At 43.0% G+C, this 26891-nt stretch overlaps 1 long non-coding RNA gene across 1 annotated transcript in view; it reads right to left on the bottom strand.

Annotated features, from left to right (window-relative positions):
- LOC141057111 (uncharacterized) overlaps positions 1–26891 on the bottom strand; it is a 212817-nt gene that overhangs the window by 86738 nt on the left and 99188 nt on the right. Inside the window, exon 2 of the long non-coding RNA XR_012221973.1 lies at positions 14266–14381. This is a non-coding gene — a long non-coding RNA (uncharacterized lncRNA). The remainder of the gene's footprint in view (positions 1–14265; positions 14382–26891) is intronic.

Below are 26891 nucleotides of genomic sequence, written 5' to 3'. Positions count from 1 at the left end.
TAATGAGTCCAATAAACTTGGACCACCTGAGGATCAGTAAAGTATCCACTTTTTCACATTTAATTTGGAGTGCTGCCTATTTTTCTTGATTTAGATAGACAGATAGATAGATAGTATATAGTATATAGTATATATACTATTTTACACATTGCAGAAGATTGCATGAGCCATAGAAGGCTCACATGACCTCAGACACAGCCAAGTGAGCTTCCCAATAATGTCTTGCAGGCTATCACATGATGTAGCGCTATGGCCAGCATCCCTGCATGGTGTCCCCTTCATTTTCCTTGCAGGGATGCCGGCAACTCACTTCCACGGCCCTCACCATGGTCCCCGGCGTGCTCCTGCTTCCTGTGTGCGTGCCAGAGTTCTGGTGGCAGGCATAGTGCATGCACTCCCCTTCTCTTAAAGGGCAGCTCACATATAGTAAATGACCTCAGCTTGTAGCCAGTAGCTTTTAGTTATCTTGTATTAAAGACTCACTCTCCCCTAGGGACTCACCAAGCAAAGTGTAGAGTCATTAAGTAGTTGGTGTTCTACCAGTGCAGTTGTACGGTCCCCTTGTCTTGGTGCGGCTAGTGTCCTGAACCAGAGTCCCTGGTCCTGGTGCGGCCAGGCTCCTGAACCTCGAATGCCTGGTCCCGGTGTGGCCGGTGTCATATAACTGTATCCCTGGTCCCAGTGTGATCAGATTCCTGAACCCTAATCTCTGGTCCCGATGCAGCCAATGCCCTGAACCTTGTACTCTGATCCCAGTGCGGCCAATGACTGAACGTAGTCACCTGGCCTTAGAGTGGTCAGTCCTGTATCTGAAGTCCCCTTCTCCTGGAGTGTACAGTACTGAATCCAAAGTCCCCTGGTCCCGGTGAGGCCAGTCCTGTCCCCGAAGCGCCCTGGTCCCAGTGCAGCCAGTGTGTGAACATTGTACCCCTGTCCCTGTGCGGACATTCCCTGATCCAGTATCCTAGACCAGTGTGTCTGAACACAGCCCTAATCAGTGTCAGTGAACCTGACACCTGGGGTCAGCAGCTGCATTACTGTGTTCTGCCTAGGAGTGGTACCTGGCAGCTAACTGCAGCCTAGTCTGTCTCCACCATCTAGAGCTCCAGTGAGCACCTGGTAGCCACTTGGCTATGCCCCTTCCTAGGCAGGCCTGGCCCTGTGGCACAGTGGATCTACAAATCCACATGTGCCACCGTTGGATCATAAAAGTTTGCTTGACCATGGCCTCAACAGTTTGCTTTGTCATGGGCCCCGCTGTTCCCCAGCCCTCTCTGAGCTCGAAGCTGTGTCAGCAGCTGAAATACCTATCAGTGAGAGATCAAGGAACAAAAATTGTTCCATCTTATGACACCTGGTAGCCGCTTAGCTACACCACATCCTAGGCATGCCCGACCCCATAGCACAGTCGGTCCTCAAATCCACATGCGCCACCGTTAGGCGAAACACATGACATGGTATAGTACAGCCAGAAAGAAAGCCAAGGCAGGGAATGCATATAAAGAAAGAAAGCCATAAAACATATAGAGAAACTGTAGAATAATAACGGTAGAAAAGCCAAAGCAAGGAATGCAGCAGCTGTTTTGTATTGTTTCTAGATAGTGAGTGGACATCACAGCTCAAAGCTTAGCCATAGAGATAAGGAGAAAAAAACATAAAACACTGAAGAAACTGTAGCATAATAATAATAATAATTTCATACCTGTAATTTCTAGCCATTTGAAGGCTTTGGAATACTTACGACTTACGATGTATCGATTTCCACAAATAGAATTTAAAAAAAAAAAAATTCAGCTTAGCTGGTGAATACAGGTTTGTGTGTTTTTTTATTTAATTTTATGACCACCATTTCTTATACAAATGAAAAGTAGTGGACAACCATTTTATCACTTAAATATTTGAGGAGAACTTAAAAAAGTTACAAGCCTAACTTTTATTCTGCGAAGACTTTAGAGTATCTTCATGTACTACTGTCACCGGCATAGGCTGTGACAGGGTCAATTTGAGCATGGTGACAATATATTTCTCAGCTGCTGCTTCGTTTTGCTGGTGAGAAGTGGATGTCTATGCAATTTTTCGCCAGTACTCTAGTGACACCATTAATAACTGAAGGAGACACTTCTTTCTGTAGACAGGGCTCATAGACTTATTACAGAAGACATTTTGGGATTCGGGAAACCAAATCAGGATGGATATATTGACAGACTCGCCAACCAGCGAGAAAGCCAATATATTCCTATTATTTATGATATTCATGAATCTTTCAAAGTGTAAAAGTATAGTTGCTTGAAAATAAGTTGTCACTATCTTTTTGTGTTAGAGAATGTTATATGTCCAGAGTGACCTCAGTGTTACTCGTCAACTAGTTTCCCCAAAAATCTATAGTCCTGGACTCACATATGATTATAGCCTGTTCCTTAATCCTTCACTGCGAAAGAGAACTTTTCCTCTATTCTTCCTTCGCCCTCCATCCCTTACCTCGTTTTTTTGCTACCCTCTGCCACCTCTGTCATAGACTCTTAAGATGTCCAAACACCTTACACAGCTGTTGTCTCGTTCAGCCATCAGCTAGCCCTCTCTTGACTGCTCCAGACGTAGATATATTTGGCCCCACTGAGCGTTCATGAGTTCTGAGACAGCAGATTAAGCCTATGGTATATCCATCCACCTGATAATAAGATTGGGCATATGCCTGATCCTTATCAACCCAAGCATCTTCTGCAAGGGAAAATTTGGTAGGCCCTCATATGGATTAAATGCTTGGCTGATTCTGCCAAAATGGTCAGGTTTGGTCAACTAAAATCTAAAGTGTGTGAGGACTATTACTGGCTATCCTGGTAATGACCCTAGTGGCATGGAAATGGTGCTGACTTTAAAAGTAAAGCCCCCCCCCCCCATACACATTAGAATGACATCTGCAAATAGCAAATATGCTGAAATTAAACATAGTTTTGAACATAGTTTTGAAGGCTGAAGGAAGACCTTATGTCCATCTAGTTGAGCCTATTTTTAGTGCAGCTGTTCTGCATTGTTGATCCTGGGGAAGGCAAAAAACTCAGAGTAGAAGCCAACTTTCTCCATAGGGAAAAAAATTCCTTCCCCTAAGCTGGGTCAACCATCTACCTATAATATTCTGTTATTCGTAACCTTCTATACTGTTACTCACAAGAAAAGCATCCATTCCTTTCTTAAATTCATTCAGTGAGTTGGCCATCACCACTTCCTCAGGAAGGGAATTCCGGAGCCTCACTGCTCTTACCGTGAAGAACCCTCTTCTATGCTGGTGCAGAAATTGTCTTTCCTCCAAACGAAGAGAATGCCCCCTTGTGCTTGTCACAGTCCTTGGTACAAACAGTTCATTGGAGAGATCTCTGTATTGCCCTCTGATATACTTGTACATATATATTCGGTTGACAGTGTGATGTGTATGAGGGACCTGGACAGATTATTGTTGGGGGCGTTAAGGATCTAGCATGTCCAAATTCAGGCTGCTGTTCCTTTTATTGTCCATGAGATAAGCCGTCGCCAGAGATCTCTGACAGCGATTCTCTTATAGACTACACAAAACCGAGTTTTCCGGTGTATGAGAGAGAAGACTAAGATAGGTGGAGGCCTAACAATCAGCTGAATCATTGTTAGGGCCAACAGCCATATAGGGTGTATGGGGGGCATAAGTACTGGATAGTGAAGTGAGCACACCACTGACTATGCAATCTTATGTGCTGCTGTTTCTACCATATTGAAGGGGTTGCCCACTACTTGAACAACCCCTTCTCAATCCACATTTTTGTCTCCCGTTAAATAATAACACTTATACTCACCACCAGTGCTGGCACCTTTCTAGTAACGTCAGCACTGGCTCATCCGGTGATCACCTGACATTATGTCATGCAATCCCTGTGGCCAATCAGCGGCCACTTCGCTCTTCCTGCCTTTCGGACCTATAACATACATCTGGAGGAAGTGGGAGAGCAGCAGCCCTACATATGTAGCCTTTTATAGACTCCCTACCTAATAGCTAACAAGAAATCTGTGCAGTTAGACCAGTACTGAAGCCATTTTTGGCAAAAATTCAGAATCTATATTGTAATCTTAGAACAAATGTCAGGAACACCGCACTGAACTTGCTCACTGAGCCAGTGCGTGTGTCCTGAGTAAAGAGAACTGTGCTCAAAGACACCTGTGGAGCGGGCAGCAGCCGAGTAGATGCGTACTTCAGAGCCGCAGGACCTGAAGCACCTGACTGCTAGGGGCGTGGCCTAAACTCCAGAGAGCTAGGAGCTGCAAGAGAACTCCTAGCAGGGTAACTGCGAGACAAAGTTACCAAGGGGCATAGACAGGGAGGATAGTCAGGACGTAGCCATTGAGTCATACACAGAGAGAGCTGCAAGGTACAAGAGGAGCGAGCAGAGAGTAGTCAGATCACAGGCAATGAGTCATACACAGAGAGGATAGCACAGTACAGAATCAACAGGCAAACTCACAACGGGGAACAGAACCGGGTCAGAACCATATAAACAAGCTATAACAACGAACAGGCACAGGCACACAGAGGTCAGCACACTCGGCCAAAAGCAAAAGTATAACTGGCAGGGATTGGAGCTTCCCAGGGGTTTAAGAAGCTCTCCCAGAACCATAAAGAGGCCACAATCATTAACCCCAGGTGTGCAGGTCAAAACCTGCACTGAGCTCCAGACATTAACCCCTGACGTACAGCTCAAAAACCTGCACTGGGATCATGACAGTACCCCCCTCTGAAAGGGGGGCCTCTGGACCCCCAGGCTTCCCCGGGTACTTGGCATGGAAAGCCCGAACGAGGCGATCTGCATGTACAGAGCAAGCAGGAACCCATGAGTGCTCCTCTGGTCCATATCCCTTCCAGTGGACCAGGTACTGCAAATAGCGGCGCACCCGCCGAGAGTCCACAATATGTCCGACCTTATACTCCAACTGACCCTCCACCAGCACTGGAGGAACAACAGGCTCAGAGTCCTCTTTGACAGACCCTACAGATTTCAACAGAGATTTATGGAACACGTTGGATATTTTTAAGGAGGCGGGGAGATGCCACCTATATGCCACTGGGTTGACTATCTCCATAATCTCGTACGGACCAATGAACTTTGGGCCCAACTTAGATGATGGTACCTTTAAGTTGATGTTACGTGTGGAGAGCCAAACCTTCTCTCCCATCTGAAACATGTCTCCAGAGGCTCTCTTTTAGTCAGCAAAATATTTGTACCTCCCCTGGGCCCGAGAGATATTATGCTGGACTTCAGCCCAGAGGTTTTTTAACCGTTGAACGGACCTCTCTACCCCTGGACAGCTGGAATCCACCCGTGAAAGCTCCCCAAAATGCGGATTAAACCCATAGTTAATCAGGAATGGGGACATGTTGGTAGACTGACTCACCCGGTTGTTAAAAGCGAATTCCACCAACGGTAACGCATCACACTAATCCTCCTGTCTGGCGGAGGTCAGACACCTGAGAATTTGTTTCAGAGATTGATTGGTGCGTTCTGTCTGACCATTACTCTCTGGGTGATATGCCGACGAGAAGGAGAGCGAGATGCCCAATTTCATACAGAATGCCCTCCAAAATTTGGCCGCAAACTGCACACCTCTCTCAGACACAACATTCAGGGGTATCCCATGCAATCGGACCACATGCTGCACAAACAACCTTGATAATGTTTCTGCTGAAGTTAATGCTGTCAAAGGAGTGAAATGGGCCTGTTTAGAAAACCTATCCACCACCAACCAGATCACGGTATTGCCCCTGGAAGGTGGAAGGCCGGTAATAAAATCCATGGAAAGATGAGTCCATGGCCTATCAGGAACCGGTAAAGGTATAGTTCCCCAGCCGGCCGGTTATGCGAGCTTTTGGAACAGGCACACACGCCACAAGCAGAAACAAATTCCTTGACATCGGACCTTAATGAAGGCCACCAAAAACCCCTGGCTACTGCCTCTCTAGTGGCCGTGATACCTGGATGAGCACTCAGCCTAGACTCATGAAACTCCTGCAGAAGTCTAGGCCGCAATGAATCTGGAACAAACAGTTTATCCCCTGGCCTGGTTGCCGGAGCTAGGGCCTGAGCCCTTAGAATTTCTTGTTCCAACTCAGTTGAGACCCCCGCCACTACCACCCCTGGGGGAAGAATGGAGGACGGCGGCTCAGGGGGAGACACTGGGTCAAAACTTCTGGACAGGGCATCCGCTTTAACATTTTTGGACCCCGGTTGAAAAGTAATGGAGAACTGAAATCGTGAAAAAAAAGTGACCAACGGGCTTGTGTAGGAGTAAGCCTCTTAGCAGATTCAAGGTATGCCAAATTTTTGTGATCCATGACAACCGTGATAGGGTGAGCCGCCCCTTCCAAAAAGTGCCTCCATTCCTCAAACGCCAGCTTGACCGCAAGAAGTTCCCTATTGCCTACATCATAGTTTTTCTCAGCTGAGGAGAACTTCTTGGAGAAGGAAGCTCAGGGTTTGAGATTGGTAAGAGTGGCCGGACCCTGGGACAGCACAGCCCCCACCCCCACTTCAGAAGCATCCACCTCCACAATGAATGGTTTGGACGGGTCTGGTTGTACCAACACCGGGGCAGACATGAAACATTTCTGAATCGCTGAGAAGGACTCCTTAGCGAGTACAGACCAATTTTTTACATCAGCGCCCTTCTGGGTAACATCTGTGAGTGGTTTAACCACATGAGAGAAACCTTTAATGAATCTTCGATAATAGTTCGCAAATCCTAAGAAGCGCTGGAGCCCCTTGAGATCTCGAGGCTGAACCCAGTCAGCGATCGCCAGCACCTTCTTAGGATCCATATACGAAACCCCTCACAGGACACAATCAACCCCAAAAAAGACGGTTCCTGCACAAAAGATGAACATTTTTCCAATTTAGAGAACAATTGGTTCTCCCTGAGTCTCTGGAGAACTGTCTGTAAATGTTGCAAGTGAGATTGGCTGTCCGGGGAATACACCAAAATGTCATCCAAATAAATAATAACAAAACGGCCTATCAGGTCAGAAAACACAACATTGATGAAATTCTGGAAAATAGCGGGTGCATTAGTTAACCCAAACGGCATTACCAGGTTTTCAAAGAGTCCTTCTGATGTGAGGAATGCAGTCTTCCACTCGTCCCCTTCCCGAACCCTTATCAGATTGTAGGCTCCCCCACGGATCTAACTTGGAGAATCATTGGGCCCCAGCTAACTGGTTACATAAGTCTGGGATGAGGGGAAGCAGCTAAGTGTTCCTAACCGTTATCTTGTTCAGTTTCCGAAAGTCAAGGCACGGCCACAAACCGCCATCTTTCTTCTTCACAAAGAAGAATCCTGCTGCCACAGATGACACAAAAGGCTAGATATGCCCTTTGCGGAGACTCTCAGCTATGTACTCCTTCATGGCTTGGCGCTCAGGCCCAGACAAATTGAACAATCGAGCCTTAGGTAACTTGGCTCCGGGTACTAAATCAATGGCACAATCATATGGTCTATGTGGTGACAGCGCCTCAGCCTCACTTTCGGAAAAAACGTCTTCAAAATCCTTCAGGTACTCCGGAATACCTTCCAGACCGACATACGACACAGATACGGATTTAAACAGCGTTAAGAAGATGTCCCAGGTTACCACATTTATCCTTACATCCCCATTGAGTGATTTCCCCTGTAACCCAATCAATGGTAGGATTATGGCATTGCAGCCAAGGCATCCCCAGTACCAGTCCTGCAGGCAAGTTATATAGCACAAGACAACTTAGTTTTTCCACATGAGTGGAACCCACTTTTAGAGAAAAAAGTTCAGACCTGCAACAGATACCATCCTGGGTAAGAGGAGACGAGTCAATTGCCACAAGTTTAACAGGATCCTGAAACCTGACTGTCCCTGTCTTATTAAGAGTCATAACTTTGGTATCAATCAGGTTCACAGCAGAACCACTGTCAACAAAAGCAGTAGTCTGAACCGGACCATTACCAAGTTCCAGTTCCACCTGCAGCACCATTTTTGCACGTGAGGAAAATTGTACCTGAAGGTCTGGGTAGCCTCCCCGACTACTACCCAGACCTAGTAGTTTCCCGCCATCTTGGAGGATGACAGACAGGAGGGGCAGTCCTTCTTCCAGTGTCCAGATTCCCCACAATAGAAGCACAACTGCTTCTCCAGGCGACATCTTCTTTCCTTTTCCTCACAGGTGACAGCGCTCACCTCCATAGCCACAGGAAGAGTCCGGGTCTCATCTCCACTGAAGAATAATGGTGTTTCCCGTTGCATAACGCCTCTAGCCCGCAGTCTGCGATCCATGCGAACCGCTTGGGTCATGGCATCCTTCAGGGAATCAGGCGGAGGATGGAGTGCCAAAGCATCCTTCAGACGTTCACACAGGCCTCTACGGAACAGCCCCCGAAGGGCGGCATCACTCCAGAAAATCTCGGCTGCCCAACGTCTGAATTCAGTACAGAACCATTTGGCCGAGTGCTCCCCCTGACAGACACTCATCACCTTGTCCTCAGCCAAACGCACTCTATCAGCCCCATCATGAATAAGCCCTAAGGCTTCAAAAAACGCATCCACAGACATTCTCTCAGGGGCAGAAGAGGAAAGCGAAAATGCCCAGGCTTGTGGGGACCCCCTAAGCAGGGACATAACCACCCCCACCCTCTGTTTCTCATCCCCAGAGGAGCGGGGTCTCAAAGAGAAAAAGAGCTTACAGCCCTCCTTAAATGCTCAGAATTCATCTTTGTTACCAGAAAACGTATCTGGCAATTTAACCGGGGATTCGGGTGGGACTAAAATGACATCTCTATTCCCCACCTGCTGGAAGCCTGCGGAAAGCACCCCCTGAACTGAGTCCTCCACCCGCCGTTGGGATTGGGCCAGAGCTTGGTGTTCCAAACTAAGCTTCTGCAGTGACTGAGTCAAGCATTTCACCTGCTCAGATAAAGCACACATTGGGTCCATGCTGCAGACGTGAGGAGAGAAAAAAAAATAGGCCAGTTATAATGTCAGGAACACCGCACTGAACTTGCTCACTGAGCCAGTGCGCATGTCCTGAGTAAAGCGAAACAGTGCTCAAAGATACCTGTGGAGCGGGCAGCAGCCGAGTAGATGCGTACTTCAGAGCCGCAGGACCTGAAGCACCTGACTGCTAGGGGCGTAGCCTAAGCTCCAGAGAGCTAGGAGCTGCAAGAGAACTCCTAGCAGGGTAACTGCGAGACAAAGTTACCAAGGGGCATAGACATGTAGGATAGTCAGGACGTAGCCAATGAGTTACACACAGAGATAGCTGCAAGGTACAAGAGGGGCGAGCAAAGAGTAGTCAGGTCACAGGCAATGAGTCATACACAGAGAGGATAGCGCAGTACAGAATCAACAGGCAAACTCACAACGGGGAACAGAACCGGGTCAGAACCATATAAACAAGCTATAACAACGAACAGGCACAGGCACACAGAGGTCACCACACTCGGCCAAAGGCCAAAGTATAACTGGCAGGGATTGAAGCTTCCCAGGGGTTTAAGAAGCTCTCCCAGAACCAGAAAGAGGCCACAATCATTAACCCCAGGTGTGCAGGTCAAAACCTGCACTGAGCTCCAGACATTAACCCCTGACGTGCAGCTCAAAAACCTGCACTGGGATCATGACAACAATGAGTTAAAAGGGAGAATGTTACACACATTCTAGTAGGGCACAAGGAAATCAGGGCTTGGCTATACACCAAAATTCTGTATATTTGTATCTTTAGTGGCATAAATGGAAGTTCCTGAACCCTCATGTAAAATCTGTAGCAGGTTTTTGGACCTCCGACATTCGGGCACCTGTAGCTGCTCCCCCGAGTTGCTTCTTGAAATATTGTTTGGATTATAAATTATAACTTTATGGAGAAAGATTTTGTCAATGTCACAGGAGAAGTAGAAATGAAGAGTGACACGTGAACCGTCTGCTGCCGACATCTCGTTTATATAACAGACGAGTGTAACAATGGCATTACGGATACTTCATCAATCCCCGACAAGAAATCCTCTTCTCACAAAATCAGCCTTGTTTTCTGGGGGAGATTTTAGTCCATTGCAATAACTGGAATACAAATGGACTCACACTGTGAAGCGAAGGCACGGCCTATGTCAATATTACAGAAAAACAAGTCAAGGCGGAGGTAGAGATTACATGTGGCCGCGCATTCTGCTACGGTGTTCTGCAGGCCATAGCAATGGACACGTCTGCTGTAATTGTGGCAGCCTGACTAATTTATAATAATAATAATAATAACAGTAATATTTCTAGCTTACACTTTTCCAAATTGACTAATGAAGTCCGGGATGTTGTGTGTAACATCCGTGTGAGGTCCACGTGTGATCCATTTCATACATCTTCATTAAAAACTGTACCTGATTAAATACAGTTTCCTCGATTAATAATAGAAATGTATCAGTACATATTGGATGCAGAACGGATGCTCTGTGGGAGATCCGATTCTTTTTGTAGACCAATAGATCTTAGTGGGTGAGTCTCAGCTGAGACTTGTAGGGAACGAGAGAATGCTGCAATTTTTGTTCTTGCAGTCAGACCAAGAGAAAAATCATTCATCCTAAAAGCACTATTCACTCGTCTATATGAGCCATTAGACAGTTTGGAGGAGTTCAGCCAAATATGGAAGCAGTCACCACCTCCAAATGTATGTTAGAAAGAAAGAAGGGAGGAAGGAAGGAAGGAGGAAAAAAGGAAGGAAGGGAGGAAGGAAGGAAGGAAGGAAAGAAGGGAGGAGGGAAGGAAGGAAAGAAGGGATGAAGGAAGGCAGAAAGTGAGAAAGGGAGGAAGGGAATAAGGGAGGAGGGGACGAAGGAAGGAACAGACTGAAATACAGTACATACACAAATAGATATTTATAAGATACATAAGAAAGAAAGTGATAGAACATTGAGAAAGACGATTGATAGATAGATAGATAGATAGATAGATAGATAGATAATAAGTCATGCAACTTGTAGGAAAGGCTAAGTGCAACACGAAGGGATAAGGGAAAGGGAACCAAACACTAGGGAAGGGGGGAATGGAGACCCCTAGGTAGATCTAACATCATCCTGTCTGCCCTATTGTCCCTATATAGGTTCTGCACCTATCGCCGAGCAGGATACCTAATCCCTGCTTGATCCTGGCGATAAGCCCTGCATCGGTAAGAACAGGATAAGTGCTAGTCAATCCCCACTACCACTAAAGACAAATGGGATATGCAAACAATGGGGAACACTTAGCTGGAGTAGACTCAAAAAGAAACCCAAACGTCATCCAGCAACACCAAGGAGGAAGATGGCTCACTGCAATAACTCCAAGCCGCAACTGGGAAGTGGAGATAGAAATATCAACCACAACTTCTAGCAGCAAGCTGGGAGGGATATACACCACAGTCCAAGTGTTTCAACTAGAGCCGGGGGAAGGTTGCCAATGGGTCCTAGAGTCAGAAGGACCAAGAAGAAGTCTACAAAGCAAACTGCTGAGACCTTCTACAGTCAGATGCAGAGCGACGGTCTGCAGCCTCTGACATACCTGTGACATAATAGATAGATAATAGATAGATAGATAATAGATAGATAGATGATATATAGATATTTTAACATACAGGATAGATAGATAGATAGATAGATAGATGATATTGTAATGTTATTTGTTCCTAAATGACCTGATTTCCTCTATACATATCCCCGGCTGATAGATTGCAGTTCTTCTTGCTATGAGTGTAAATTGGGCTGTTAATATCAGTCTCTGTGGTAAAATAATTAAACCTTGTAACACAAGATAAATCGATCACGCCTCCCCGTCCTCGTCTCTTGCCCAAACCATTACCATCACCTTCCACAGGACAATCGACTATGAGACTAAATGAGTTTTGAATACCAAGCTCCATTGTTTCACACAACTATCAATTATACAAAGGAGCAAACCTCGAAGAGTGGTTAAAAAAAATAAATAAAAAACAAAATAATCGCCCTCCTTGAGGTATGAATTATGGATGCGGTTTAATGCTATGCAGATCGGTTTTGCAGAAGTGGGGGCAGGCAGGGGGTCCGTGAGTTTATGTGCTTGTAAAAGCCAGCAATTTGCTTGTCTTTTCATGATCATTTTCTTCAATACACAACTTCTCCAATCTGCAATAAATTTCAATACTAACAGCAGGCAAAAGCTCTGATGCAATTTGTGCCGAGCAGGTGAATTGTTTGGCGGTTTTGCACATCCTGAGGCTTAATGTGTTAGTTTCATGCTCCGCATTCTAGATTCTCATCGGAGCCTCCAGTCAAAATCAGCGCACGCTCCTCCGTACAAGGGGGCGACCGATGTTCTCTGCTAAAACCACATTCCTAATCAGGCTTTTAATGGTCCAAGAAAAAAATAAAATATTGAGGTTGTGCGAGAAATGCATTATAAAGATGCTTATGCAAATTCCGCATAGCCTGATGCTATCTTCCTTGCTCACTAATAGCATTTACTAGCAGCGAATTCAATTCCGCCACTCTGTGAAATACAGGGTAAGACAAATGGCCAAAAAGAGCGGCTATAAAATAACAAAATGAATCATTTGGTGAAGAACGGAGAAGCTTATCATTCATCGCAGGAGCAAAAAGTGAACTTATTCCAGACTTCAAATTACTTGTCGCATAGTGGCTGCCAAGTGCATAGGGTTAATGCTGAAGATCAGCCGCTACATTCACATACCGCTCTCCAGGCTCAACATAATCGTATTTTACGTTCACCCAAATAAAATGTTTTTCTGTAGTGTTTTATGTGGGACCCAACAGATCACATCTCACGTGGGCTAGATCATAGGCTGCTGCACTCCCATCCGTAACAACAGGTCCCGCTGCTGTAGCTTATCTAATAGAAGACCCTTTTGAGTTTCTCTCTTTATCATATACGTCCCTTGCAAACCACTTTATACTTACTGCCTAGTTTTATGTTCTCTCAATCACAGACTTCTACCAGCAGGGTTGGACTGGCCCACCAGAGAACCGGAGAATCCTCCGGTGGGCCCTCACTTCTCCTTCAGGAGATTACATACCTTGCTGCTGCAATTGGGCTCTTGAGTGGGGAAGAAAGGTGGGCCTTCAGAATCAAATCCTCTGGTGGGCCCAATGTTCTTCAGTCTGACACTGTCTACCAGACATGTGGTTTCAGCCACACACTGCCTCACTTCCTGCGTGCAGCCTTTATTTATGCATAAGACGTTACAGGCACAGTTTTTAGAACTTTTTTGAAAAATATGCTCCTTTCTCCACTTAAGAGCCACTTCTCTCATACTTCATTAAGATAAACAGTTAAAACCTATCCTGGTCAAGACAAGTTTTGGACTCCACATTTTAAAAAGGATATTCAGAATTTAGAGTCAGTTCAAAGGCAGACAACTAGATTATTACACGGGACGGAATACCTCTCCTGTGGTGAGATGTTGGAAAGGTTGGACTCCGTGGAGATCCCATTTACGTGTATAAATATATGCGTGGTCAGTACAAATGAAGGGAACATGGCTTATTCAATCCAAAGACCATACTAAGGACTAGGGGGCACTCATTACGGGTGGAAGAAAGGCAATTTCGGCAGCTAAATAAGAAAGGGTTCTTTACAGTCAGAGCAGTCAGACTGTGGAATGCTTGACCACAGGAGGTAGTAATGGCTGACACTAGAGCAGCATTTAAGAAAAGAGCTGGATGCTTCTCTCACAAAAAATGTCATTGTGAGTTATAAATAATTGCAAAAGAGAATCTATAGTTAGTGGAGAAAGGGTGAACTTGATGAACTTGTGTCTTTTTCCAACCTATATATCTATGTAACGAGATCGATTTCCATGAAGTTATGCAAGAGCGCAATAGGGTCTTATCTAACATAAATGATTGGTAAAGACAGAACTGCTCAGCTAATAGGGTTGTGAATGGCATGATACCTAAAAAGCTCGGTATCCAGATGCTGCAGCTTCCTGGAGATGTGTCAGAATTAAATAACGGGAATGGAAGTTTTTCTGCCCTGTCTGAAGTCCCAACAAACCAGTAGTGCAATAAAAATGTAGGTTTATTGTCCACTGACTCTTTACTCAGAACAACCAAGCATAACTCTGAAACGCGTAGACAACAAACCTACATATTTATTCCACTACTGGTTTCTCGAGACTCCAGAGAGCCCAGAAAAGCTTCCATTTCTGGTATCTAAGATCGATTTCCAGCACAGAAGAGGAGCAGAGTATGAATGATTGTAGAAAAAGACATACTTACTGTGATCCAGGTTTCCACCGTTTTATCTCACCCCAGAGCTGGATTCACAGCTACGCTGCTCACTACTGCTGGATAATGTCATCCATGCTGCTGCTGCTACTTCTTCTGAACATGTGCTGCAAAGAAAAAGGAGAGCAGGAATCCCTCATGCCTGTGTGATACATATTAGCAGCCAGTATCCACCCTCTAGCTCAGAGACAACTGAAAATTAGAGATAAAGCCTGAAGAGAGGGAAAACTGTTGAAAAATACAGGATACAAATAATGTTAAAAACAGAAATTGTGATTTTTTTTTTTCCATTTACACATAGAAAACGCTTATTGTGAAAAGCCACACGAAATAAAGGACATTTTTGTATTTAGTAATATGCAAATGATAAGTTCACTCTTAATGATTAATGTTTACAACCATGAAACTTTTTGTCTCCGCGTCGCTGACTCTCTCTCTGCATCGGCCGTTATTTAGATCTGCTATACCAACTGACTAACAAACACTTGCGTTGGTTATATTTGTGACTGTGGAGAAATATTAGTTCTCAGATCTAAGCAGACTCGACAGGCAATAACATTGCTGAATTTATAGAACTGGCTGCACCAGCAGAACAAAGCCTGGAAAATAATATACAGTAAGATTGCAAAATATACAGCTCTGACTGTCATAAATATCCCCATTACTTCCACAGGGCTGAGAAATGCACCAAGTCGTGATGCATTGCCGATACCTCTGGTATTTAGGGGATATACGCAACACCCACCGCAACAAATACACAGCGAAGGAAGGGGAGACGGACGGGACAGGTCTGTAGAATATTCATTTCCTTACTGGGATCGCGCTCACAACATCCAAAAACTTACAGAAAACTGCAAGATACGGAGGGGGTAATATATCAGAGGAGTCATGTTCTATTGTGCTTCCCTCTTTTATTTTCAGAGTTCTGTTTTGCTCATATTTAAAAAAAATGGAGATGGAAATGAAATGATGGGAAATTCCTTTAATCCGGCAGATGATAGCCTGGATTTCCCAGTTGAGTGGCCCTAGAAGGGTTGTCCAGAACAAGATTGATGACCTGTTATAAGTACAGATGAGCCAACCTGAACTTAAGAGTTCGGGGTTCGTACCGGGCAGCGTCCGGTGCTAAATACTGAACACGGAGTGCTCCCGGAAATCTGTTGCAATATTTAGAGTTCGGGGGGGGGGGGGGGGGGGGGGGGAGTCCGAGGAGAGAGAGAATTTTCTGGCTCAAAATTTTTGGTCTCCATTTTTTCATTTTTTTCAGTGGGGTTATGGTTCAAGTTTGGGTACAGTTATGATACCCGAACCAATCTTTGGAATAAAGTTCACGTCAGGTACCAGAACCCAAACTTCCATGGGTCTGCTTATTCCTAGTTATTAGGATATGCTATCGCTTTCAGACTGTTGGAGGTAATAACTGTTGGACCTCCAATTATGTGCTTGCTCCTCCAGGTTTGTCTCCTAATATTCAAAGTACCTGTCAGCAATGAGTGACTACTCCCCATGGACCATGATGTGGTAGGGTAGACTGTGCACCTCATTTTAGCCACACTAAGCTAACTGTGGTCCAATAGTTCAAGTTTCCAATCTGGTTCGAAAATAGATTGTCATGCATGCATACATGAGCAATAAAACAGTTTCTGGACATTTCATGATTGTATTTTTTTCAAAAGTTTTCCCCCCTCTTCATTTTTGCTTTAATTTTCAGATGTCTCTGAGCTAGTGGGTGGAAGCTGGTTGCTATAATGTCTCCCTTTCATAGTACACATAGACACTAGGAATTCCTGCTCTCCTGTCTGTATATAGCACATGAACAGAAGCAGCAGCAGCATGGAACAGGTAATACAGCAAGACTTGAGCAGTGTAGCCGTGAATCCAGCAATGGAGTAAATAAACATTTAGAGAGTAATAACATTATCTCTCTTTGTCTTTTTCCTTCTCCTAAACTTTTTCCTCTCCATAGACTTCAACAGGTAGCTGGAATATGACACCTAAGTGAGTTGACAGTGCCTCTTTTTTTACCAATATGGATTTTTGCAGTGGTCGATGAGTTCAGGAAGTTGCAGAAATGGCTCTTAAGTGTAGAATGAAGCATATTTTTCTGATAAGATATATTAAAAATGTATTATATTTGCTTGGACTAACATGGGGCAATTAGCATCTGTCTCAGGGGTGGACATATCATTGGCGGAACCTGTGCGTCCGCGTAGGGGTCCAAGAGATAAGGGGGCCCATTTACACCTCCAAAATAGATGGAATTGTGCATTATGATGAGCTATTGGACTGCAAAGGGCCCTTATGCTGTTCTTGTACAGGGGCCCTCTTCTGTCTGTGTCCGCCAGTGATGTGTCTTGTGGGCTTTTGTCTTCCTCGCCGTCAACATAGATTGAACCCGATGGACTTATAGATTTAGGCATCTAAGACCGTTGACCAAGTTTTCATTTGTCACTGTTGCATTTATGTGTTTGCCGGTTAGATAAAGGGAAAAAACAACAGAAAAAAAAATATCCATTTACTGTTTATTTTCCTTTTAAACAAATGCACCCACTGATGCGAGCCAGGCGTCGCTCACACAATGACCAAATTATATGTCCGGCAGTGCACAACTGCCAGCGCCATTCTCAGCCCCTCTCAGAGATGCAATGTAATGGAGCCAATTTATGTTGTCACAGGCTGTTTCTGTCTCTATCAAAGTGGAAGATTCTTCTTTTAAATGCTGACAGTGGCTTTTCACCTTCCAGGCACTAAAGAAATGCATCACTGGGTGAATCCCTGGCCATGTAATTTGTGTCATTGTCACTACACAATGACAAATTGCTCTTTGATGTTAAACTTCCGACTAACGGATTCTTAGTGCACTTACAGCAAGGGGCCATCAGTGACCCATTTCACGCCTCAAGAAAAATTTCAACTCCACTGTTCTATTTCCTTTTTGATTTCTTTTTTTTTTTTTCAAGAGATAAAAAATATATTTGGTCCCAGTAACATAACAACAGCCGCCTATGCAAATAATCAGGAGATATTGGCTGCATTGTTTTTTAGGACAGTTGACTACTTTTTTTTTTTATTTTCCTTCCGAGCTCGTGTCCCTGCCATGTGTATTTTCCAGATAAATAAAGAAATTTTATAGACCTTGTGGAAAAGGCGGCAGAAATGCAATCTCTCTCTACTTCTCAACTCAGGCCACTGGTGTTTGCTGACTATATTGCTTCCATATAAGACAAGCCTTGAAAAAAAATGGTCTTTTATTGCTTGACTCTTTGTGCCTTGGAACTCAGTCGGGTGTATTAATCAAACACAAATCTCTTCTTTGCTTGTGGCCTCCTGTTGCTGTTCCCTATTGCATCTACCAGTTTAACCTTATATCATTTATAGAGAGAAAGAAAGAAAGAAAGAAAGAAAGAAAGAAAGAAAGAAAGAAAGAAAGAAAGAAAGAAAGAAAGAGTAGTAAAAAAATTGAGATGCACAAATACCATATTTTTCGGATTATAAGACACACTTTTTTCCCCAAAATTTGGAGGGAAAATGGGGGTGCATCTTATAATCCCCCTACTACAGGAAGCTTCTGGTGGTGACAGGCGTAGGATGATTCTGTGGGCCCTAAGCTGGTAGGAGGTGGTGTTCAGTGGTGTGGGGGGCTCTGCCGACATTTTCTGAAAGCCCGGAGCCCCTGTACTTCCCATGCTTTTCAACGCTGTTTTCTCCAGGAAACTGATTGCCGCAGGTGGCACTTGCGCAGATTGAGATCTCTGCACTGATATCTCGGCAAACAAGATCTCAATTGTGCATGCATCACCAACAGTGGCCTTTTTCTAGGTGTCCACCACATTGAAAATATGGAAAGTGTAGGGGCTCTGGCCTGTCACAAAATGCCCACACCACCAAGCACCACCTTCTAGCAGCCTGGGGCCTACAGCATCTCCAGCCTCCATCACCACCAGCTTCCTGCAGCGACCCTGCTACCGCTACCTGGGACCTCTCTCCACTACTGCCACCCCTCAGGTAACCTACCGTAAAAGGGAAATATAAGATGCACCATGATTTTATTTTTTAAAAATCCAATTTTCCTCCCCAAAATTGGGAGTGTGTCCTATAATCCGCAAAATACATAACCTACAAGAAAGAAATATTGTCTATATGTATTGTCTATCTACAGTCATGGTTGAATGTGTTGTGGACAGATGAGACCAAGATAGAGTACATCATTCTACTGTTTCTCAAAAATAGAATGAGGCCTACAAAGAAAAGAACACAGGACCTGCAGTCAAATATGGTGGAGGTTCAAATATGCTTTGGGGTTGTTTTGCTGTCTCAGGCAATGGATGCTTTGACTGAGTGCAAGACATCATGAAATCTGAAGATTACCAAAGGATTTTGGGTTGCAATGTAGTGTCCAGTGTCAGATAACTGGGTTTGCATCCTAAGTCATGGGTCTTCCAGCAGGACAATGACCCCAGACATACTTCAAGAAGCACAAAAACTGGATGGAACAAAGTGCTGTAGAGTTCTGAAGTGGCCAGCAATGAGTTTGGATCTAAATCCCATTGATCACTTGCGTAGAGATCTTAAAATTTCTGTTGGGGGAAGGCGCCTTCAAATATGTGAGACCTGCAGTAGTTTACAAAAGAAGGGTGGTCCAAAATTCCAGCTGAGAGGTGTAAGAAGCTTGTGGATGGTTATAGGAAGTGATTGATTGCAGTTATTTATTCCAAAGGGCGTGCAACCAAATATTAAGTTGAAGGTGACAACTATTTTGTCGGGCCCAATTTTTTTTTTTTTTTTTGTGAAATTATGTCCAATTTTCTCCTTTTTTATTTGTTGGGCCAAAACGCACGAAGGAAATAGACATTTGTGTAACAAAACGTGTAACTGAAATAATTCGCTTGGAGAAATACTTCATTTTCTGGAATAATTTCAAGGGCGCGAAAAAGAAAGAAAAGAAAGAAAGAAAGAAAGCAGATTCAGATACATAAACAATTAGATGCCTATAAGAAAAAAAGAGTGAACGAAAACTGAGAAAAACAACAGAGAGATAGATGGGTAATAGTCAGCAGTGGCGCTGCGCTCTACACTAAGCCGCAGCCAGACTAATGAGGATAGCAGACATTTAGTAAGCAGTGCCTGCAGGGTGCTGATGTTGCTGCATTATTACAATATCTTCTACTTTGTGTATCATTATGGCACGACGTGCCTTTGTTTATTTGTCTGTATCTCAATCTTCCTTTATTACTTTTTATGTAAATTCTGGATACACAGAGAGCATAATCGTTGTCAGCATAGAAGAAAAACTCTCTCTGAGAATCAGCCGCCAGATATTTATGGTGCAACGTGTCCGCGCAGACTGAAGCGGAGGGTGCGGCTCAGGAAAATGGAAAAGCAGACCACCTACTGGATACAGAGGCTGGCGCTACAGAAAATTACCGCTGTTAATCATGCAAACAAAGCATTGTGCACAAACAATGTGCCCACTTATTTTTCATGTGATCAAACCAAGAGCCCTAGGAGACATAAATCAAGAAACTGGCAAAGTTCTCCTGACACTTCTCCACCTGCTGTTACTGCTCCGAAGAACAGAACAGCTTCTTGAAGTGAAGCAACACACCTAAAATGCTTGGTAGATAAACACATAGGGATATCTGTATTTTAAAAATTACCAGCATTGGTTTAAAGTAATAGATTGAACATGTAGCCCCCAATCAAATCAAATCTCTCCAGTTAGACAAAAAAACAAAGCAAATTATATATTGCGCAAAAATTCATAGCTGCAAAAAAATTTTGCAACTTTTGGCATTTTTCCCCCCAAGTTTTAGAAAAGTGGACGGGGCTTAAGAAGGGACAAGGATGGCGTGCCTGCCTAATTTATCGTAATTTAAGCTACTAAAGTGGCATAAATTACACCAAAAAGTTTTCTAGTCCTCGACTACAGTACATTTATTGCAGTTAGGCATGACAGCTAAAATATACGCCCAAAATATTAAGCACACAGATCTTAATAAATTTGGCGCACCTTACACTAGTACACTTTTCACTCTCTTAATCTAGGGTACAACACACTAGTCTTAATTAATCGGGGCCAAGAAATACAAGAAAAAGTAATATTGGATTGATAGAGAGAAGCAAAAAAAGATACATAGATAGATCATTGTTTTATTGATCCAATATCGCATGCCTGTGAGTGGCAAAAGTTTGTGAACCTTTAGGATTAGCAGAGATAATTTGAAGATGAAATTAGAATCTGGTGTTTTCAATAAATGGGATGACAATAAGGTATGTATTGGCGAAATTATATTTGATAAACTGGGATTTATCAAAGTCTGATCTTCACAACACATTTGTGGAAGTGTATCATGGTAAACAAACACTAATAAGAAAAAATCCATAAAAAATCATTTGAAAGGTAACTCACCAAACCCTGACTGATGCACTGGCAGGATGCAGCAGAACCCCATTGATAAAGATTGGGGCAGCACAGGTGCATTCCACTGATGAGGACAGCCAGTAACCAATTGTGGTCCGGCTGCCCAGTGGAAAAAATGCACACAGATGAGGCTTGCATACGGCATAAGTCACACTGATAAATGTGATGCAAAAGTGTCTGAGCAGCCTATTGATCACGCCCATAGTATTAGCAGGGTTTGGTGAGTTACCTTTCAAATGATTTTTTATGGATTTTTTCTTATTAGTGTTTGTTTATATTTAGTGTTAGGGACTCACAATATCTGGGGACCCTTGACGTTGGGTTGTGAGCTTATCTGCTTTGGCCAAAATAGTAACCAATACCCCATATCTATTTATCTTTTTGCACTTTTTAGCAGGATGCAGCTAGAACCCTTTATGTTGGCTTGGTTCTTTGTGTGATGCATGTATATATAGTGCCAGGGGCTGGCTGGCAACTTTTAGCCTGGGGGGCAAGCACAATGCAGTGGCCCACTGTGATGCGGGCCGCGGCCCATCTTAAGGCTTGGGTCTCCTGTAGTAGCACTGCAGATCCGCTAAAAGAATTGACATGCTGCGGTAAATAAAACGCTGCAAATCTGCACTTTTTTTTCTGCAGCATGTGCACACCAATTCTTAATCTCCCATAGACTAACATTGCTTATGCACTACACTGCGGATTTGATGCAAATCCGTGCGACCAAAAATGCTGCAGAAACGCATCTAAATCGGCAACATGTGCAGACAGCCTTACTGTGCCGTTGTCTGGACTTTGCAGCCTCCTGCCCCACGTGTCGGGGCAAGAGGTTGCATAGTCCAGACAACGGGGCTATAACACACTACAGAGGCACTCAGTTATTTAATTACACTCCATGTGGACATCAAATCGCTTTCTTTGCATGAGAGAATAGAGAATTCATTATCACATGAGCACTGCACTGCTACAGACTAAAGCCCCCGTTACACATAGCGATATCGCTAGCAATATCGCTGTAAAGTCACCGATTTTGTGATGTAGCAGCGATATCGCTATGTCTGATACTTACCTCCGACCGGCTCCCCGCTGCTCATCGCTGGTTGTGCGAGAACGTCCTGGACCATTTCTCGTCGGACGCTTCCTGCTGGGCTTCCTGTGGCGCCGACGACGGATGCGTGGACGCGGGCGGGATGACGTCAAGATCGCTGCGTCTGACAGGTAAGTAGCGACCCCCTACCTCTGCTATATCGCTGGTGAGATCTGCCTGTGTGGCAGCTCACTAGCGACCACTTAGCGATGTACCAGCAATCCATATCATTGTCGGGATCGCTGGTGCATCGCTAAGTGTAACGGTACCCTAAGATGGCCACTAACAGCACTCTGCAGCAGTATGTATGTATAAAACCCCCCAAAAAAGGAGTTCTATACAATTACGTACAAAAACAATACTTTAATAATAATTACAAATAGAGTTAATATAGATAAAAAAGGACAATTGACCCTGGTAAAAAAGCATGGGTCTCCAGGCATAAATGTCACTACAATAAAGTCACAATATCACAATCTATATGTGTGCATTATGGCACCAAAATGCAGTTTAACGCAAGTTCATGTGCAAGTCTAATATAGCCACGCTGCCAAAGTGCACACAGCACCTGGGATTAAACATCTACCATGAACTCAAGGAAGTTCCCCAAACATCAGTATGTATATTACAGGTAGAAAATAATGAATCTGTCAAATATGCTCAATGCTCACCCATTTAGCAAATAGGGATAATATTGGACAAGGACACCACTTGCCACAGGGCGCAGGCACAGTGCAGCAGGGACTGGAGTAGGAGTGGTGTAAAACATGCAAAACAAAAGCCGCGGAGACACCATCACATGTTTCTCAACGCAAGCAATGACTAGCCAGGTCTTTCACCGGGAAGGAACAACCACGGGAAGGGCAGTCTCCAATGAAGGAAACCACCTATGCCAAAACATGGTATCCATCCACAGACAACTGTTTTGGGGTATTTGCCCCTCATCAGTGTGGAGTAGGAAACTGGCTAGTAGGAGCAATGCCTAGTGGAAGACTATGAAAAATGAGGATGATTGACCTCATGGAGATCAACATCCGACACTGCAGAGACACCATCACGTGTTTCTCAACGCAGTGATTCTAGAGCACTGCCCCCATCCCTAATGGGAAATATGTAAAACATGCAAAACAGAAGCCGCGGAGACACCATCACATGTTTCTCAACGCAAGCAATGACTAGCCAGGTCTTTCACCGGGAAGGAACAACCACGGGAAGGGCAGTCTCCAATGAAGGAAACCACCTATGCCAAAACATGGTATCCATCCACAGACAACTGTTTCGGGGTATCATCCTCATTTTTCATAGTCTTCCACTAGGCATTGCTCCTACTAGCCAGTTTCCTACTCCACACTGATGAGGGGCAAATACCCCGAAACAGTTGTCTGTGGATGGATACCATGTTTTCAGGAGTGTACATGGAAGGATTCCAAGTAGAAAGCTACTGCTTCTAAGGGCTAATCGTCTGTATCACATACAATCTGTATTTAGCCTAGGGAGGGAGAGAAACCTGCTGGAAGAGAGAGAATGACAGAATCCAGTCTGTAGATAGGGATTAGGGCTGTGCAGTACATTAGCAAATGTATAACTGCAGGTTTTTTTTTGTGGGTGCTGGAAAAATTAAATAGATGTTGATCCATAAAGTACTACATGCTTTGAAGTCCTTTTTTGTGTTATATAACACACCCAAAAATTGTTGCAACATTTTTCAGACATACAATTTTCCATAGTGTTGAGTAAATTTCTGTGCTGTCTAAAAGTGAACAAAAGCTTTAACAATTTTTGTAGGCTTCCATTTCTCCGACATACAGTGTTACATGGTATGTGAACATTACTGTGATCTGTAAAGTTGCTAAAAAGATTTCAAACAGTTTATAGGCTTCCATTTCTCAGACGTACAGTGTTTTTTAAAGCTAATTTAGTCCCTTCATTTTAGTCCTCAGTTTAAAGAAATTATGAACATCGTATTAAAATATTTACCTTTGTTGCAGGAGGATGCCACATTATCAAAAGTCTTGGGTTAGGCTTGCTCAGTGGCGGCCAAAAAAAGCGAGTAACATTTTATCATCTAATACACCTAAATTCATCACTGACCGCCACACTTGATTAGATTGTAATGTATTCTATAGATGTGGTATAAATCACAGAACTACGATGTCAAGCACTACATTAACTGCAATAGCACTAGTGTATGTTATCAGATGTTACCCAATGAGATAAAATGTAAGTGGGCTGCATAATGAGAAAATAAAAAAAACACATTTCTGAACATTTAACTGACATATATAATACCTCTGATACTAATCGCACAATTTCTCATGCAACCAGGCACATTATCCAGCAGCATCAACGTGAAACATCTATATTGCAGGTGTTTGCGATAGAAAGAGTTTCTTCCACTCCAAGAGGTAGAGACACCAGAAAATGACTTCAAGACCGAGAGGCTTATCGGATGTATATTCTGGACACCTGCAACCCCAATGGATTGAACATGCGTAAAGAATGTATGTTCCACTATTAAGATATGCTTGTCATTTTGGAATTATTTTCCTTATGTTGTGTCTGCTTTTGTGTATATTGGGCATATATTTGCTTTTTGGCTTTTAATCATTGGTAAATCTACGTATTGATTTTATTTGCAATCATGTGGCAATTTGATGTGTGTTTTTTGGTGCTAGGGGATTTAAATGTTGTGTAGTCATTTGGCTTGCAGCTCTGACAAAGAAAGCCATGTGAGTTTGAAACTCATTGCTTTGCTCTCTCTGCAATACAGTATGTATTGATTTCTATCTATTTTCCAATAAATTTAGCAATCTCTAAAAAGCTGAATTTTTTTCACATTTTGTGTACACTATCAATGGCATGGGCCAATTTCAAGACACCAGCCCAGTCCCCAGGGCCTGATGACCAAGTATTTTAGACAAGGAGTTGTGCAAATTGTCTCTTCAAAGAGAAAGAGGACTAGAACTCTAGTGCCACCTATTGGCATTGAGTCTTTAAGTCTCCTCATCTCGGCATGTTTAGCATGTCAATAACCGCAAGGAGAAACGATACTTCTTGGATATTGACAAGGAGTTAAAAGTTTTTAAAGGTGGTCAAGCAATACCGAGCCAACCAAACCATTGTACTCTCTAATTCAGCTGTGACTTTCAACTATTTGGTCGCAAAGCTGGACACTTGGCATGAGCTGTCCCTCTATGCCTTGGAGGTGTTGTGCTGCCCTGCCACTAGCGTCTTATCTGAGTGGGTTTTTAGTGTCATCGTGGAGTCATAAGAGACAGGCGCAGACAGGCTCACTCTCATATAATTGAACAAAGCCTTTTCCACACCATGAGATGACAGCAGCACTTAAAGTGTTTTGTAATATTCAATATTTTAATGAGGCCCACCAGTTGTGGGCCTTTCAGTAATCTATGGATGACCATTCTCATATTTTCTGCCTGGCTTTGCACTTTCTGCAAAGCCTTTATGACTGTATAAGTACATCAACTACACTCTTAAAATATTTTTGTTTCAAATTCTGCTATGGATTCAATGACTCATCCATACAGTTTAACATGGCTTTTGTTGCATTACGGTGGTATGTAAAAGTTAGAAAAGCATAGAAATATAGCTTAGGATTAGATTACTCATCCATACAGTATTACGTGCTTTTTGTCACATTTTTGTGGTATATAACAGTAGAAAAGAAGAGTTTGAAAATGTTGCTTGTTTCTTCACATTTCATTCCCATACACTATTCCATGCTCTGGGGTCCACTTTTATGGTATATAAGACTCAAAAAAGGTTTTAAAATTTTGCTGGGTTACATTTCTCAGCCATACAGTATTACACGTGCTTGTGTACATTTTGTTGGTATGGAAACCTCCAAAAACTTTTTCAAAATTTCATCATTATAATATTGCTTACACATCGACTATTCCGTGGTGTGGAGTACATTTCCTTGTTACATAATCCTCAAAAAACTTGTTCAAAAGTTTTTGCTTTTATATTGCTCATTCATAGAGTATTACATCTTCTTGGGTACATTTTATTGCTATATAAGCCTTTAAAACTTGTGTAAAATGTATCGATATTATATTACTCACCTATAGATATTCTGTGGTCTGGAGTATATTTAGTTGCTATATAAGCCTCAAAGAAAATTGTTTAAAATTTTTTGTTATTATATTGCTCACCCATAAGGTATTCCGTGGTCTGGATTACATTTTGTTAGTATATAACCCTCAAAAACCTTGTTTAAAATGTATCTGTATTATATTTCTCACCCATAGGGCAATACTACTTCTCATGTACATTTAACCGCTATATAAGCCTTCAAAAAATCATTCAAAATTTTATCAGTATTATATTGCTCACCCATAGGGTATTACAAGTTCTTGGGTGCATTTTGTTGCTATAAAAGCCTAAAAAAAACTTGCTAAAAAATGCATTGGTATTATATTTCTCATCCAAAGACTAATCTGTGGTCTTGAGTACATTTCCTCGGTATATAAGTTAACCCTCGAAAAAGTGTTAAAAAATGTATTGGTATTATAATGCTCATCCATAGGGTATCACATCTTCTTGGATACAGTTCGTTGCTATATAAGACTCAAAAACTTGTTAAAAAAATTGATCGGTATAATACAATGCTTAATCATAGACTTTGGCATACTATTGGGCAGATTTTGTTGCTATATAAGTCTCAAAAAATGTGTTCAAAAATGTATTGCTATTATATTGCTTACCTATAGACTATTCCATGGTCTAGAGTACATTTTGTTGGTATATAGCCCTTAAAAAAATGTGTTTCAAAATGCATCAGTATTATATTGCACATCCATAGACTTTTACAAATTCTTGGGTACATTTCATTCCTATATAAGTCTCAAAAAACTTGCTCAAAATTTTAGGCAAACATTATAGTTTGGGTGCACTTTGCAGCATTTTTTCAACATGGATATGTGACAAAAACTTGAAACAAAACCTAATGACAGCGAAGTAAATCAGAAACCTAAACTTCATGTACATGTTAAGTATTTTTTGCTTGCAGATTTGGTGCACAAAATAATCTGCAGCATGTCAATTCCATGTGTATTTTTACCCTGCGTTTTTCATCCTTGACTTCACTCAAAT

The sequence above is a fragment of the Dendrobates tinctorius genome, unplaced genomic scaffold (genome assembly GCF_039654945.1).
Source record: "Dendrobates tinctorius isolate UK_male_01 unplaced genomic scaffold, ASM3965494v1 ptg000202l, whole genome shotgun sequence".
Lineage (NCBI taxonomy): Eukaryota > Metazoa > Chordata > Amphibia > Anura > Dendrobatidae > Dendrobates > Dendrobates tinctorius.
This window is presented reverse-complemented; position numbering and strand designations above follow the sequence as displayed.